The 14,123-nt window shown below is 39.4% G+C and overlaps 1 long non-coding RNA gene across 3 annotated transcripts in view; it reads left to right on the top strand.

Moving 5' to 3' along the window:
* LOC120569506 overlaps positions 1-14,123 on the top strand; it is an 85,204-nt gene that overhangs the window by 59,926 nt on the left and 11,155 nt on the right. For 2 of the 3 annotated variants that reach the window (XR_005640876.1, XR_005640877.1), the window contains exons 4-5: positions 9,174-9,452; positions 13,235-13,412. This is a non-coding gene — a long non-coding RNA (uncharacterized LOC120569506). The remainder of the gene's footprint in view (positions 1-9,173; positions 9,453-13,234; positions 13,413-14,123) is intronic. The other variant, XR_005640878.1, reaches the window with a different exon arrangement.

Genomic DNA, 14,123 nt, shown 5'->3' with positions numbered 1-14,123 from the left:
TGTACAGCTTGTATAACAGTGTAAATGTGCTGTCCCCTCAAAATAACTCAACACACAGCCATTAATGTCTAAACCGCTGGCAACAAAAGTCAGTACACCCCTATGTTAAATTCCCATAGAGGCAGGCAAATTTTTATATCAGTTAGCCTAATAGCTGGTTTGATTTGCATTGAGAGATGATTTTATGGAAAGTACCCCATGCCAATCTCTAGGTATGGTGTGATGATGTGGGGCTATTTTAATTCCAAAGGCCAAGGGAACTTTATCAAGATGCATAATATCCTGGATCCATGAAATAACTGGCCTTTAAAAATTTAAATTTGCCTGCCTCTATGGGAATTTAACATAGAGGTGTACTCACTTTTGTTTCCAGCGGTTTAAACATTAATGGCTGTATGTTGAGTTATTTTGAGGGGACAGCACATTTACACTTTTATACAAGCTGTACACTTAATACTTTACATTGTAGCAAAGTGTAATTTCTTCAGTGTTGTCCCATTAAAAGATATAATGAAATATTTACTAAAATGTGAGGGGTTTACTCACTTTTGTGAGATACTGTATATACAAACTTTTAAACTTCATGTTTGTGTGCCGCCCCCTGTTAAAAATTTTGTTTCCCTCCTAACATTTTTTACATAATAATTTAATGAACTTACACGTGACAGTTCAACATGAGTTTAATGCTAAAGATAAAGTTTTGTTTAAATTTGCAAATATGTTTATGTTAGTCATTGATGAGCCAACAGCAAAACAATTTCTCCACTAATATTTAGGTAGTCAAATTTATTTGGATTGGAGTTTTAAAAGTCCTGCAATTCATTTTGTGAACCTAATTTAATTGTGGCATCTTCCTGTTAATTAAGCTATTGGTCCCTTTGGTTCAGTACAGTCCATTTCTGCAATTATCAGCATGGCTGAAAACATCTTTGATCACTGAGATTGCTTGTCCATAACTACTCAGGGTTCCTTGTAACATTGTTTCATGTTACGTCACTTAAACTAACACTACACAACACAAAAAGGCCACTGTTACAGCAACTTATATCTTATAACTCTCTTATTATTTTTTATTATGTTATACTCACCATTGTATGTACATTCCTAACTACTGTATATTATCTACTGTATTTGTTAGAAGCCTTTGCGTTATTTCAAATGTCATCTTGTACCTTTGACATATGTTGGCCAAATAATAACTGGACTACATCCGCTTTGATATTAAAACAGCTATAATAAGGATCTTAGAGCTCTTATTTGCTTTGATTCAATATCAGTGGGAAAGATAATTTGCTGTATATAGATGCACAAGCTTCTGTCTGAGATATAGGTCCTACCTCGGTGCAGCGTATTTAATCATAGCTGTAAAGGCTCTGCCCTGGGACTGGAGCTTCTTCTTATCATACTTTAATCAATAGCTCTCTCACTATGTTAACACAAAGCAGTCCTCTCTACACTGTAGAGGTGCAGTGTCCTTGTGCAATGGATGATGAGTCTCCAGAAATACATGTGGAGAAAAAATTTGATTTTGTGACCTGTGAAAATGCTGTATTATTTCATCTGTGTATAATTTTTTTCAGATTGAGATCAGCTAGTTTGATATGCATTTTTGCATTCGTTATTGTTGTTGTTGTTTTTTCTTTTCTTTTTTTTGGGGGGGGGGGTGGTTGTGATTGCATAAAACAGCAGCAACCTATTACAGAAAAGGGAAGCGGATTTAGAGTAAGGCACCTTCCTTCAACATAATCACTACCATTCATCTAAGAATGGAATTAACTTCATGATAGGCAGTGAAAGTACCTATCCATCTCTGATACAATGAATTTAAAGATGCACAACACTGGCAGTCAATTAAAAATGAAATATAATCGCTTATATTCAATTTCACATACTGTATGTGCTATAAATACCTGCCATGATTTTACATCAGTTTTGCTATTTATCTGTCTTTTTTTTATTTTCTAAAGTGGAGAACCATAACATCTGAATATTTACCTGCATTTTATCAGGACTGCTAGCTTCTTGGTGACTGTTGTATGACCATACTTTAGTATTCCTCAGGGATCCATTCCCGTATATACGTCTATAAAGGGAATTTGTGGAGAGCGAAGTGAACATGTTATGTCGGTCATTTGCTGTACAACGATATTTTCCTCCAAACAGCGTTTTAAATGCTGTTTCTCCACATTACTCTGCGCCGAGAAACATTTAAATGCCTTTTAATTAGTGTGTCCTTCCTCTCTATCGATAGGCCACTGGTAATCACTCAGAGGACTAATGACTCCTAATTGAATTGCTTTAAAGTGAAACACAATAGTTCCTGTCATTCGTTCCCAAACAGGAACATTTGGGAGTGAATCCAAAACACAGGTCATTTTGTTGAGCATTTCACTAATCGAAGTTACACATTTTCACAGTAGCAGAGAAAAGCCTAATGTTACTGTGGTGATGTAAGATCATGCTCTCTCAATAGAGCCAGGGGAGGGGGAACTGGATGGGGGTGGCTTGTGGATCATCAAAATCTCAGTAGATATTGATTTGATCTTTTCATATTGTCAAGGAGAAATCTAATCATAATAGAGCAACATAGCATGATATCTCCCTCAAACATCTTTTAACAGCCACTGCGGCTCATTATCCAGTGTGCCTGCACCAGACCCTCTGATACAGCATGAAATACTCGTGAGCACTACAGACCTGCGAGGGTTGTCCTTTTCATTCACATGCTAACAATCAAAAACCACAGGTTTTAAAACAAGATCACTGGATTTGCTGAATACTATAAGTGGGCACTCGTGCGATCTGACAAGAAGTATTCATGTTTTTCTCCGGCAGGTCAAAGCAGTAATTATGCTAAATATATTCACAGGTAGTTATAAAGATAGTTAAAGTGGTTACATTCTGACATGTCTCTAAAACAGAGGTAAGGGCTGCACCTTGAGTTAAACAGAAAAGTTGTAATGAAAAGGATGAAGCGGACGAGCAATTTCATATATATATATATATATATATATATATATATATATATATACTCTGTACGTAGAGATTTTATATAGAACTTAATGATCCTATTTCCTGTAGAGTGTCATTGGCATCGCAGAAACTTTCTGTCCTAATTATCCTTTTCAGCCTGTCTGTTTCACATCTCTGCAGTCCCTCATTATCCCCACAGCCACCTCACAGTCTGCTCAGTGTTACATTAGTAAAATAGAGCCTTTGATTTGTCCTCAACAGCACATACGTTTGAAAACAGGAAGGAATGAGAGCGAGAAAGTGAAACAAAGAAAGAGAAGAGACGAGGCGAGAAAAGCCTTCTATATTAGCCTGGACGTGGCCTCGTGTGTTGAATATATTGACTGTGTCACCCTCCAGTTTTGGGGAGAAACAAAATTCAAGGCCACACAAGGGATTTGATGCATCACAGAGATAATAGGGGGATATTTTGGTTTGCTCTCTGAAGTATGAGAAACATTCCTCAGTGTGAGCTGCCGAAGGGCATTTGTAAAACAAAATACTTTACTTGACTGTGGAAACAATGAGTGTCCACACCCCCTGTGGCTGTAATGATACAGTGAAAACCACTTCAACTGTTCTTAAAACCAAACTGCCCTGATTCAGAGAGCCTCACTCTGTGATGTTCTACATGTTAACCTGTGTTTCTGAAACCAAACACACTGCACAAAAATATCTCTGGGCTACATTTACAATGCACTAGCTGCCTCTGGCTCGCTTGCTATGACATTACGTCGGTCTTATTATAGCACTTGTGGTACCTTCCCGGCAATATTTCAGCACAAAAATGACAGCAATAAGAACCTGATCATGTTGGGTCACTCTGTTTGAAAGCAGCTCCTGCCTCTGCTTCCCTTAATTAAACCCACACAGCGCTCTTTCATCTTTGCATATTCCACGGCTGGGACATTGATACTCATTATTTCTTAAGTCTAAACACCAAGACTGTGTCAAGAATGCATCCATCACTAGCAGGCTGCTTGGAGTCAGCAGAAAATGTTCCACGCTGTCAGCAAATTTGGCAATTTGCAATTTTCTTACTGGGGTTCTGACATGTTTTTATTGCCAAATATGACTTTCAAATGCAGAGATCATGAGGACGGTGACTTCTTAGTCCTCTGTCCTAGCCCCTGCCCTAATGATAGTAATTAACAAGGCCACATTAAAGAGCCACCTCAGGAAGCATCTAACTGTTTATTTGCATTGCATTAATACAGAAGGGTGCCGTGCAGTAAAAAAGGCTTTCCATGAGTACAGCAGTGCAGCGCTGCCTGTTTGGCAAGCCCTCCTGTTCTTAACAGCGCCAGGGCCTATTCTCCCATTCATTATGTGCCTAAAGCTTGAGTTATCCTCTCCTTGGTACGGGGATGAATGTTATTAAAGGCATAGCTGCCTGACACAACTCTAATGAAAAATAGGATGTTTCTGAAGGTTATGTTGCCAGCTAGCTCACAAATGCCTGCTTCATTTTTCCCAGCCCCAGCACAGGGCAATGTAATTCACACCTCTTGATAGATCTTTTTTCTTAAGTTTTTTGTGGCTCTGTGTGCAGGAGCCTCATCATAAAGAGACCTTTATTATCTGTGTTTCTTCCTCTGTAGATGCTCAACAAAGGGCGAGTCAGGACTTTTTGGCAGATCATACAATTGTGAAAAACTACATCTATGTGTCCTAACATGGTGGTCACTGCTGTGTTGGTTTAATTAAGAGGTATTGCTGTATTTTTGTGGGACTGGTTTTATTTTGCTGCATTTTATTATCATTGAGACTTATCTCTTTCTTTGCATTGTTTTTAGTTCAATTACATACAAACATATAAACATTTATCGAGATTGTAATTTACAAATAGACATTATAAATGGAGGAGTATTACACTACAGTATGTGGTCTTCATTCAGATGACGCAGGCTTGTGACAGAGAGGAACAACTGCTCAGCATTTAGGGTCAGATTGAACTTTTTAGAGCTCCGTCAGAGGTGGCAGGTCACGCTAAAGACGACCCAACCCGCCCACACTGACGGATGCCAGCTCTGGCCTTTGGTATAAATCCTCCCCTCCCCCTGCTGTAGCACCCTGCCCCAGTTTGGCCTCGCCAGTCCATAACAGCCTCAGCCACATGGGAGGCCTGTGACAGACATGCAAGATACCAGGCTGCTCCAATTTACCCCTGTATTCAAAAAAAGACTTCTCTGCAAAGTCACCATGTCAACATCTTTCATAAGTTCATGACTGGCGCCATTGCTCTGAACAAACACAACACTGATGTTACAAAACCGACTGTGAATCGCACCCAAAGACATTGTGTAAGTATTGATTCCTTATTAAAAATCAACGTTGGAGATATTTAAGTGCAACAAATGCTCTTGTTTTCTTTTTATGTCTGCCCAAAACATATAAAGCATAAACAACACAACACCAGACTGACTCCCCCTTTCTTAAAGGGTAAATGCACCTTAAGGAAATCAAGTATAGCTGTCCTTTCATTGATCTTGCACAGGTTATCTTAGAAGTTTGAACATGAGCAATGTCGCCACCAAGTTACTAATGAAACGTCGAAATAAAAAGCTAACAATTCTGTCATAATCTGATTAAAAGAAAACAAACTGCAGTCTTTTGAAAAGACCTTGGTTTATACTCAGTAATTTCTTTATTATGTGAATATAAATACCCTGGTATTCAAACTTTGTCACAGAGTAACACTTTCACTACAAGCTTTGTTTACCAGACACAGTGGTGGATGGTGGCAACAATCAGGATTTTTTTTTATAACAAATAGAATATTTTATTATTCTTTTATTAAAAGAAGTATAGAACATACTTTGGAAATTTGATCAGATTTTGAGTGACAATGAAGATAACATACATGCTGTGTAAATAAACAGGGACAAGTGTGTTAATAGGGAAACTGCATTACCTAATATCTAAAAAACAACTATGTAAACAATTGTAGTCTGAACTTTGAAACTCTGAAAACAGCATTATATATTTTCATTATTAAATAAGTCTTCATATTTACATTCTTAGAAAAAATAAATTAGCCTATTTTTCCAACATCAGACAGATTTTGATTATAATAATTGTGAGTTTCACAAACAAACTCTGAAACTCTGGAGTTTCAAAATTAGTTTCATAACAGTGGCACCAATTATCAGTTGTAAAATTCTGTCTGCCTTAAATTAATGTTTTTTTCTTGATCACTTCAAACTCTTGGAAATACTTGTCTGCAGAGCCACATGTAAGCAATGAAAAAAAAATGTTACATACAATGCTGAGTGATTTATACCTTTACATCGGTATCAAAGACATGGAAGTTCACCTTCAGGCATAAAGATTTATCAGTAATGATTCATCTTTAACAAACTATTTTTGACAATACAGAACACATTATCCATCATATCTAACATTGGGACAGCATAGTGTCTCAGCAATGCATATTTTTTTCAGTATTACTGTACCCCTGGGAATACATTCGCCTGTTTTGCCACAATATCACATTCAAAAATCACATATGTGTTGCTGCCATTCAAGTCTAATATTTTTCAGGCTGCACTATAGCCATGGTTATATTGTTCTCTTAGCTGCCTTGTCTGCTGTGTAATCAGCAACAGACCCTAAACACAGATGTTTCAGGGTCAGCCTGCAAGACCTCTGACAATTGGTCACCACCTCTTACTGTGTGTAAATCACAGCCAATGTCAGCGTCCCCCAAAACCATGGGTATGTGGGTGTTTCCCTTGCCAAAAAACATGAGTTATAAGCCAATAGTGGTGCCACTTTAATGCTTAATCTCCACTTTAATGCTTAATCTTGGGACCCTGGCGTTGGGACACATGTTAGCCTTTTGTAAATACTACGCCCACTGGAGTGTAAACCGAAAGCTGGCACTTATGAAATACACAGTATTTGATTTAATACTGTTCATTAGCACTTTTTTTTCTAACAAAAGTTGATGTTCTCATCTTAAATACCTGATTAATTTCATTTGTCGACTTGCGACTGGCTGATATCATAGTATATAGCATACCATATCACCTGTGGAGCATTTCAAAACATGCAACCTCTCTGTTGTCTGGCATTCGTGGTTTGTTAGGGATGCTTTTGAAGCAGCGACTCGCCGTGTCAGATTATGCCACATATCCATTTGACTTTCATAAGCTGTTTACGCTTCAGAAATTGTGGCAATGGCTTCTCTCTTGTGCAAAGGCTTTTACATATGTTGTGTGTCTCAGAAATCCTGCCCCAGTTATAGCTATCATTCTATAAAAAAAAATAATAACAAGCCCACAAGGTTACATGAGGCTTGTCATTTTCAGTTTTCTTTTGTTATTTGCATCTTGTTTGTTGTTTGGATGAAGCATGCAGAGATCATTTTAGCGCAAAATTAAGACAAAGATAAACATAGCAATGAATTCTTACAATCAAAGCGTGAGACAAACTAATGGCACCTTTTATTTATTTTAACTTTCTCACAATAACTTAATAGCAGTCCTATTATTTCTTCATTCTTAAGGAGAAACTACAGTTTTCCATTTCTGTAAGAGCAATTTCTGTGAATGTATTTATGGCTTATGTTTTACACAAAGCCTGGTAATAATGTGTTTAATGTGGACAATATTGCTTACACATGGGCTCTTATTAGTGAGTGGTAGTCTGGTCTCAGGATCAGTGGCAGTATCCTTAAGGGATGGCCTCTCTTAGGGAAGGATGAAACAAGTGCATGTGAAAAAAAACAGTGTGAGTCCTGTTCAAAGCCGCAGACGAGTTCTGACTGGATTAACATTTATTGACCGTTCAAGCTTTCCTTTTTTTTTCTCCACCCCCTTTTTTATTTTCTTTTTCCTTTTTTTTTTTGCTCCAGGACAAAGATTCAAACTTAATTGCAGTGGCTGTTCCACCAACTGATCACCAATGTGCCAACAAAAGCCTCCCTAATAGGCGCTTCATTAAGGATTAGAAAGTCTCTATTACAAAACAAATTAAGCATGCTCTGATCTTAACCTATAGGTCGAACGGCATTACAGCAAAGTTTAAGCTGTTAGATGGCTGAAAAACTTATTACGGGTTAGCGCTGAGGTAGCAGTTTGGTATTGATTTTACGATAGCTAGGTATGATGATTTATGGAGTGCTTGTGTCAGTATAACAAGCTGAAGGACACACAATATCATCTCCAACATCATTAAAATTCAGAGGTCTCCAGAGCTAGCTCATCAAGTACTGTTCACCACCTTGGAGTTTCACACACACACACACACACACACACACACACACACACACACACACGCACATATAGTATAGTAAGAAATATCAGGATCAAGATAAGGTGTGTATTCACTCAGGCTTTCAGCTTTTTACAGAATTTTTGTACCACTTTGATGCAGTGCTACATTGTGAGTACATCTCTGATTTGTTTAAGATTATTTTGTTTTATCCTGTTTTGTATTTAATTTGCACCATTACAGCATGCTTATATTCTGATAAGCTTGGTTAATGTTTATATCAATCGTACAGCACAGCAGTTCAAAAAGGTCTACCCTCAACACAATCAGCGCCTTGGTCTCTGATCAACCGCTAACAGAGTCTGGGCAGTAAAATGTGTGGTACACTAGAGCCCCCTGTGGGCACATGAAAGTAATGCTGGCTGGTAGTAATGAGCCCTACTTACTTTTATTTGGATGAATTGGTTGTTGAGAATCTGTCCCATTGGTCGTGGTGACCATGATCTGACTTCTGTTTTTTATTGTTTCAAAGCAGATTTCAATAATATTTTGCTCAATTCTTCACCAATCGGAATTCCTTACATATGGCTAATTGCTACATTTAGATAAAAAAAAATTATTTTTTCTTTGTATGCTAAAAGTCACTTATTCTACTAATGTACTACTTAAACTTTAAACAGACATCAAGCACAAAGTGGTGCTTCTTAAGCTTTTTTGCAAATACAAATTATCTGTTCTGGTTTTGTAAATATGTTCTATTAATTACTTGTAAAGTCAGTTGGGCTGCCAAATAAAAATGTGATAATTAATTGAAATTGCACTGTCAACATCAAAAACAACATAAAGCTACTTTGCAAAAAAAGATGCCTGTAGAATGCATAGTGCACTAATAAGGGGAGGTGATCATTTAAAAGCAAACAAATCATTTAGCTGTCATTTCACAGAAACACCCCTCCTGCTTCCCCCCAAAAGAACCCCAACAAGGAGACTTCAGACTACCATATCAGGTTGGGCTGTCCGAGGATCGGCCTGTGGGATGGAGGTAAGCTTCTGGGCTTCTGTCTGTCTGTCTCTGTCTCTCAGATTCCTCTGGATCCACCCCCCTCCTGGATCCCAGATTCTCTCCATCATCTCCTCCAACCGTGAGGTCTAACCGTCAGGGCAGGGGCGTGTGGGCGGACATGCTGGGCGCTGGCAGCGGGCTCCGTCTGCTAGTGAGTAATGTGAGTACAGAGACGACCCCCTCCACCCCCCTCAAATACACACACACACACACACATCTCACACTCATAGAAAGAGATGGGCCATAGATGGAAAGGCAGGCACTCCTGCTGTGACTTGGCGCACCCCACTGGACAGCTGGAGACTTAGGGAAAGGAGACGCTGCCAAACATGCCTGACAGAGCAGGGGAGTGCTTGAGGTGCAAGGTTGGGCGAGGCCTGAGGTGGCTCCCATACCTGCAGCTGATCACCGGCCCATCATCTGTAATTATCTACACTTATATACCAGTGAGATAAAAACAGGGATGGTGAACACACATGAACATTTACAGTCACATTAAAAGGCTATGAAAACATACCAGTGACCAGCCAGTGAAAACTAATGAATTTGGAATGAATGCACCTAATTGTGTTACTCTGATGAGGAAGTTGTATCTGCTATAATTATTTTGATTGATGAGTTGTGCAGCAGTAATAGGCATAATGTGCTCCTGCATTGTTTAGCTAATGCCAATTGTATTTTATAACAACAATTTGCTTAAACTGTGATAGTTATTACTGAACCCGAGGCAACAATGAAATCTCTTACTGTTTTGTATGAGTCATATTTATGTTTGGCAAATGGAAGTAATGTTGACTTAGGGCTGAAACTAATGATTATTTTACATTATCAATGAATCTGCCAATTATTATTGTGGCTAAATAACTTTCACATTTTATTATATTTAAAGAGCTCCTAAGAATTCTTAGAAGAAATATCTGAAGATGGCTTACGAAAGCCAACAATTCACAAATTATCCCTCTCCAGGTCAAACAGCTTGCACGCAGCATATGCAGATTAGAGCAAAGTGTTGCAATCTACATTGAGACTCTTCATCATGGCGCGGTCGGGCTGGAGCTATCTTACAACTATTGCCTCTAATGCAGTGTAGATCTCTCCTCCCCCCTCCCCCCCCCGTAAGAAATAATATTGCTTTAATATTCTGAATATCAAGCTAAGCAATGTGACTGTGGCCCATTTTCTCCTCCTTCATTCTCAATCTATCTGCTTAATTTTGATTCATCAGTTACTGCAGCTTATTATGGAGCCCTGACAGCATGCTCGGGTTCTTGATAAATGACACTGCTCAGGCCAGAATCAAAATGTGAGGCTCAAGTGCCAATTATCTATGCAGACCTGGTTAATAAGGGGATCCCTTGTTAACTATCTGATCTCAGCATGTGCATCATTTGTCATGAAGGCCCGTGTTTACCTCAGAGACAGGAGTTCCCGAGACCTCCCCTGCCTAACATATGTAAAACCTGGATCTTTGTTCCTTTAATAACCTTTTATTAACAGCCTGACATCATGATTAAGTTTGGGTCCAAACACACGCACAATGAGGTACACAATTACCCTCACCCACTCACAAAACTGCAGCAGATCACAGTCAGGGAGAATAATGAATATTGAGCCAGCATTTGATCCATCCCACGTCGAAAGCCCAATTTGCTCGAGCACCTGGAGCTGTGCCACTGCATGCAGTTTTTTGAGGTGATGATGGACATGGGAGCTTATTTCCATGAGCACATCTTCTCCTGATTTGTAAAAATGATAAGTGATTTGACCTTAACTCATCATTACTGCTCATTAAAGCTTTTGTTTGTTCCACCTTGGAAGAAGAAGCCGGTTTTAAATCAGCTCGTTGCAAAGCATTATGGCTCTTGACTGTTAAGAAGTTGGAAGTGCTGCGTGTCTGTGCTTTAGTCTTCATTTAGCAACTTCTCTGAGGTCTCAAGGTCTCCGATTAATAAACACTCGCTGTGGTCAGAAGTGCAGAGCAGCCGAGGGAGGTGAGATGCCCCCTGTCCTCTCTAAACCCAGCATTGTCATCCTGTCCGCCACTTCTTGATGTCTGGCTCACAGGCTCAGTGCTCTTTCTTAGTATGTATTCTCTTCCTGGGAAAGCAGCAAATAAAACATTTTGCAAGTCTGCATAGCCAAGGGACTTTGTCTTCCATCAAGAAACACCTCTAGCTCGTAAGTGCCGAAGTTGTAAAATACTTCCAGACAGCACTTGGAACATTCCTTTTAACCTTAGTTGTCTAGCATGAAATATAGAAAAAAAATGATTCTTTGAAATAAATAATTAATCAGTTTGTTTTCTATTATTGCTTGGATATGGAGTCAGTAGGAAGCCAGGTGGAGCGATCAGATCTTCCCAGCATCCCCACTTCCTGTCCCCCACAGATCGCTAGACTGTCTAGGCAGCATCTGCTGAGGAAAATAAAGCCCCTTTTCCTTCTCATGTAGAGAGGATCATTTGCATAATATCCCCCTCTGTAAGGTGAAAACAGAATAATAATTGGTTTGCCCTTTTCTCTCTGTGTGTTGTAAAACAGTTAGGAATTAATTTGAGGATAACTGTGCAATTAATTCTAAATGCTAAAGATGGTGTGGGGGCTTTGATTCAAAGGAGGGGAAAGGATATACAGGCTAAGGTCATGAAACAAACACTTTGTGTTTCTACTGCTGCTAGAGCTTACTGCATTTAAAGAGGTGCACATGGGGGTCTTGGAGTATTGAGATTTGGTTGACAAACAGGGGCAACTTGCACGCTCATTTACCCCTCCACATCTATTATTACTCTGCCATTATAGTCCCAACTTGCTGTATATACTCAGCTGTGTTTGGATATTCTTGTCTTAATGATGAATTATAGTGCTGCAAGAAAAAAGGGTGCATGAATACTAGGATTCATGAGTCTGGTTTTAACCTTGTTACACAATGCTGTAAATTCCACATGTATCCCCATTATGGCTAATGAGCAGCACTGTAATCAGTGCCTGACTGAGTGTTGTGTTTTCTTGCATAAATGCTGTGTTTAGAGTGAAGGAACATTCTCCACCTTCCTCAGACAGATGTCAAAAACAGCCCCTAGAAGGTCAACATCAAAAAAGGGTAGATTGACATGACAGTAGAGTTGGTCTGACATTAGAGTTAAGGAGATTCGACATAAGCACATATCTGTTGAGCTTCAATTTAGGCCAGCCGTGTGATATTGGGGTATACTTTAAAACCAGCAGTGGCCCTGGACGTGTCTCCTTTCTGTATCTCGTCCTATTAGGAGTTGAAGCTTCATTCCGCGATACTCCACAGCGGAAAAAGAACACGCCTCGCCATGAGTCCCAATTACACCTAATGATGGCGAAAGGATAGAGCACATGCAGATTGTGCCGCAGTTCCTTTGTCACGCCAAGCACAAGGCATGATCATTTATCACACCAGTCATATCCTGCACTCCTCCCTGAGCGCAGACAATGAATCCCAGCACATCATCCATGCTGTTATTTGTGTTTAACTGCCAGGAAAAGGAAAATAAAAGCCCAGTTACAAGGCGTTGCAAGAACACGGCTGTATCCTGTGAGCAAACGTGAGAGTCTTCACCATCAGGGAGGAAATGCTGCCGTCCTCCAGTCCTCAAAATAAATCTGCCTTGACAAAGTCTACACCCACATACACATATGTACACACACACACACAAACACACACACACACACACACACAACCAGCCACCTTTACCCCTTGTGTTTCAATAATTTAGTTTGTAATCAATTTTGGCTTTGAAATCCAAATGAGATGAGTGTAAGGTCTGTGTGTTACATGTTGAGAGGCGGGGGAGAGCTTAGGGTGAGATTTGGGAGGTGCTATATGAGTACGCGTGCTGCCGCAGCAGAGAGGCAGCTCGGTGCTTGTCAGTGGCTTTCTCCTAATCCTGGCCTGATCTTTGTGTTTGATCCGCAGCATGGTCCTGAGACAGCATGAGCAGCAGCTATTGCTGTAATTTAAAGTCAATATTGTACTCATGATCCCTCTCCCCGGGCTAACGGAACAGCCTCTCACCGCGATGGAGAAAGTCATCTCTGCTGCTTAGAGGGAATCCTCAGCTTCTCTTCTCTGATTCTCAAAAGAAGCCTGAATGGTGGGTTGTGTTTGTTCCTGGAAAAAGAAAGATTTGGGATTATATTTTCCTCTTTGCTGGTATCTTTTTCCTGACTGCTGACATGAAGTGCTCATCTCTACAAAAACACAAAAAGAACTAAACATTTTACATTTCATAGTTTTGCTATCCTGCATAAAAAAACGTTTCCCAATCTTTGAGAACCAAAGTGTAAATATAAAATATAATACTCTCGCTGTGTGTGTGTGTGTGTGTGTGTATAGGTATATATATATATATATACATATAATATTTTCAATAGAACAATTTCTCATATAAAGTTACTGTTTGTGACCATTCCTACAAACCCCATCAGAAATTGTTATTGACTCCAGGATCTAGCCAACAAGCCCATAGTGACATCAATAGCTTTGATGATTCATTCGGAATCACTTTAATAGATCTAAGATTAGAAATGGGGGTCTCATCCACAAATCTCCTTCTGTGTTATTACACTGAGAGCTAGATATTCATCCTGTGTGCATGACATAAGATATATAAGGGTGGCTCAAGGGCCCATTAAATCCATACATGTCATGATCTGCAATGTGTTACACTAAAACTTTGGACAAAATGCGTTGCTGACAAACACTTTGATTGAGGCTGTACAGAGCTGTAAATTTAAAAGCCAGGGTCAGTGAACTCTGAATAGATGGAGGTGAAATGTCAAAAATTGATTCCTTTAGTGGCCAC

The sequence above is a fragment of the Perca fluviatilis genome, chromosome 12 (genome assembly GCF_010015445.1).
Source record: "Perca fluviatilis chromosome 12, GENO_Pfluv_1.0, whole genome shotgun sequence".
NCBI classification, from domain to species: Eukaryota; Metazoa; Chordata; class Actinopteri; order Perciformes; family Percidae; genus Perca; species Perca fluviatilis.
The sequence above is the reverse complement of the archived record's forward strand: the minus strand, read 5'-3'. Positions and strand labels throughout refer to the sequence as shown.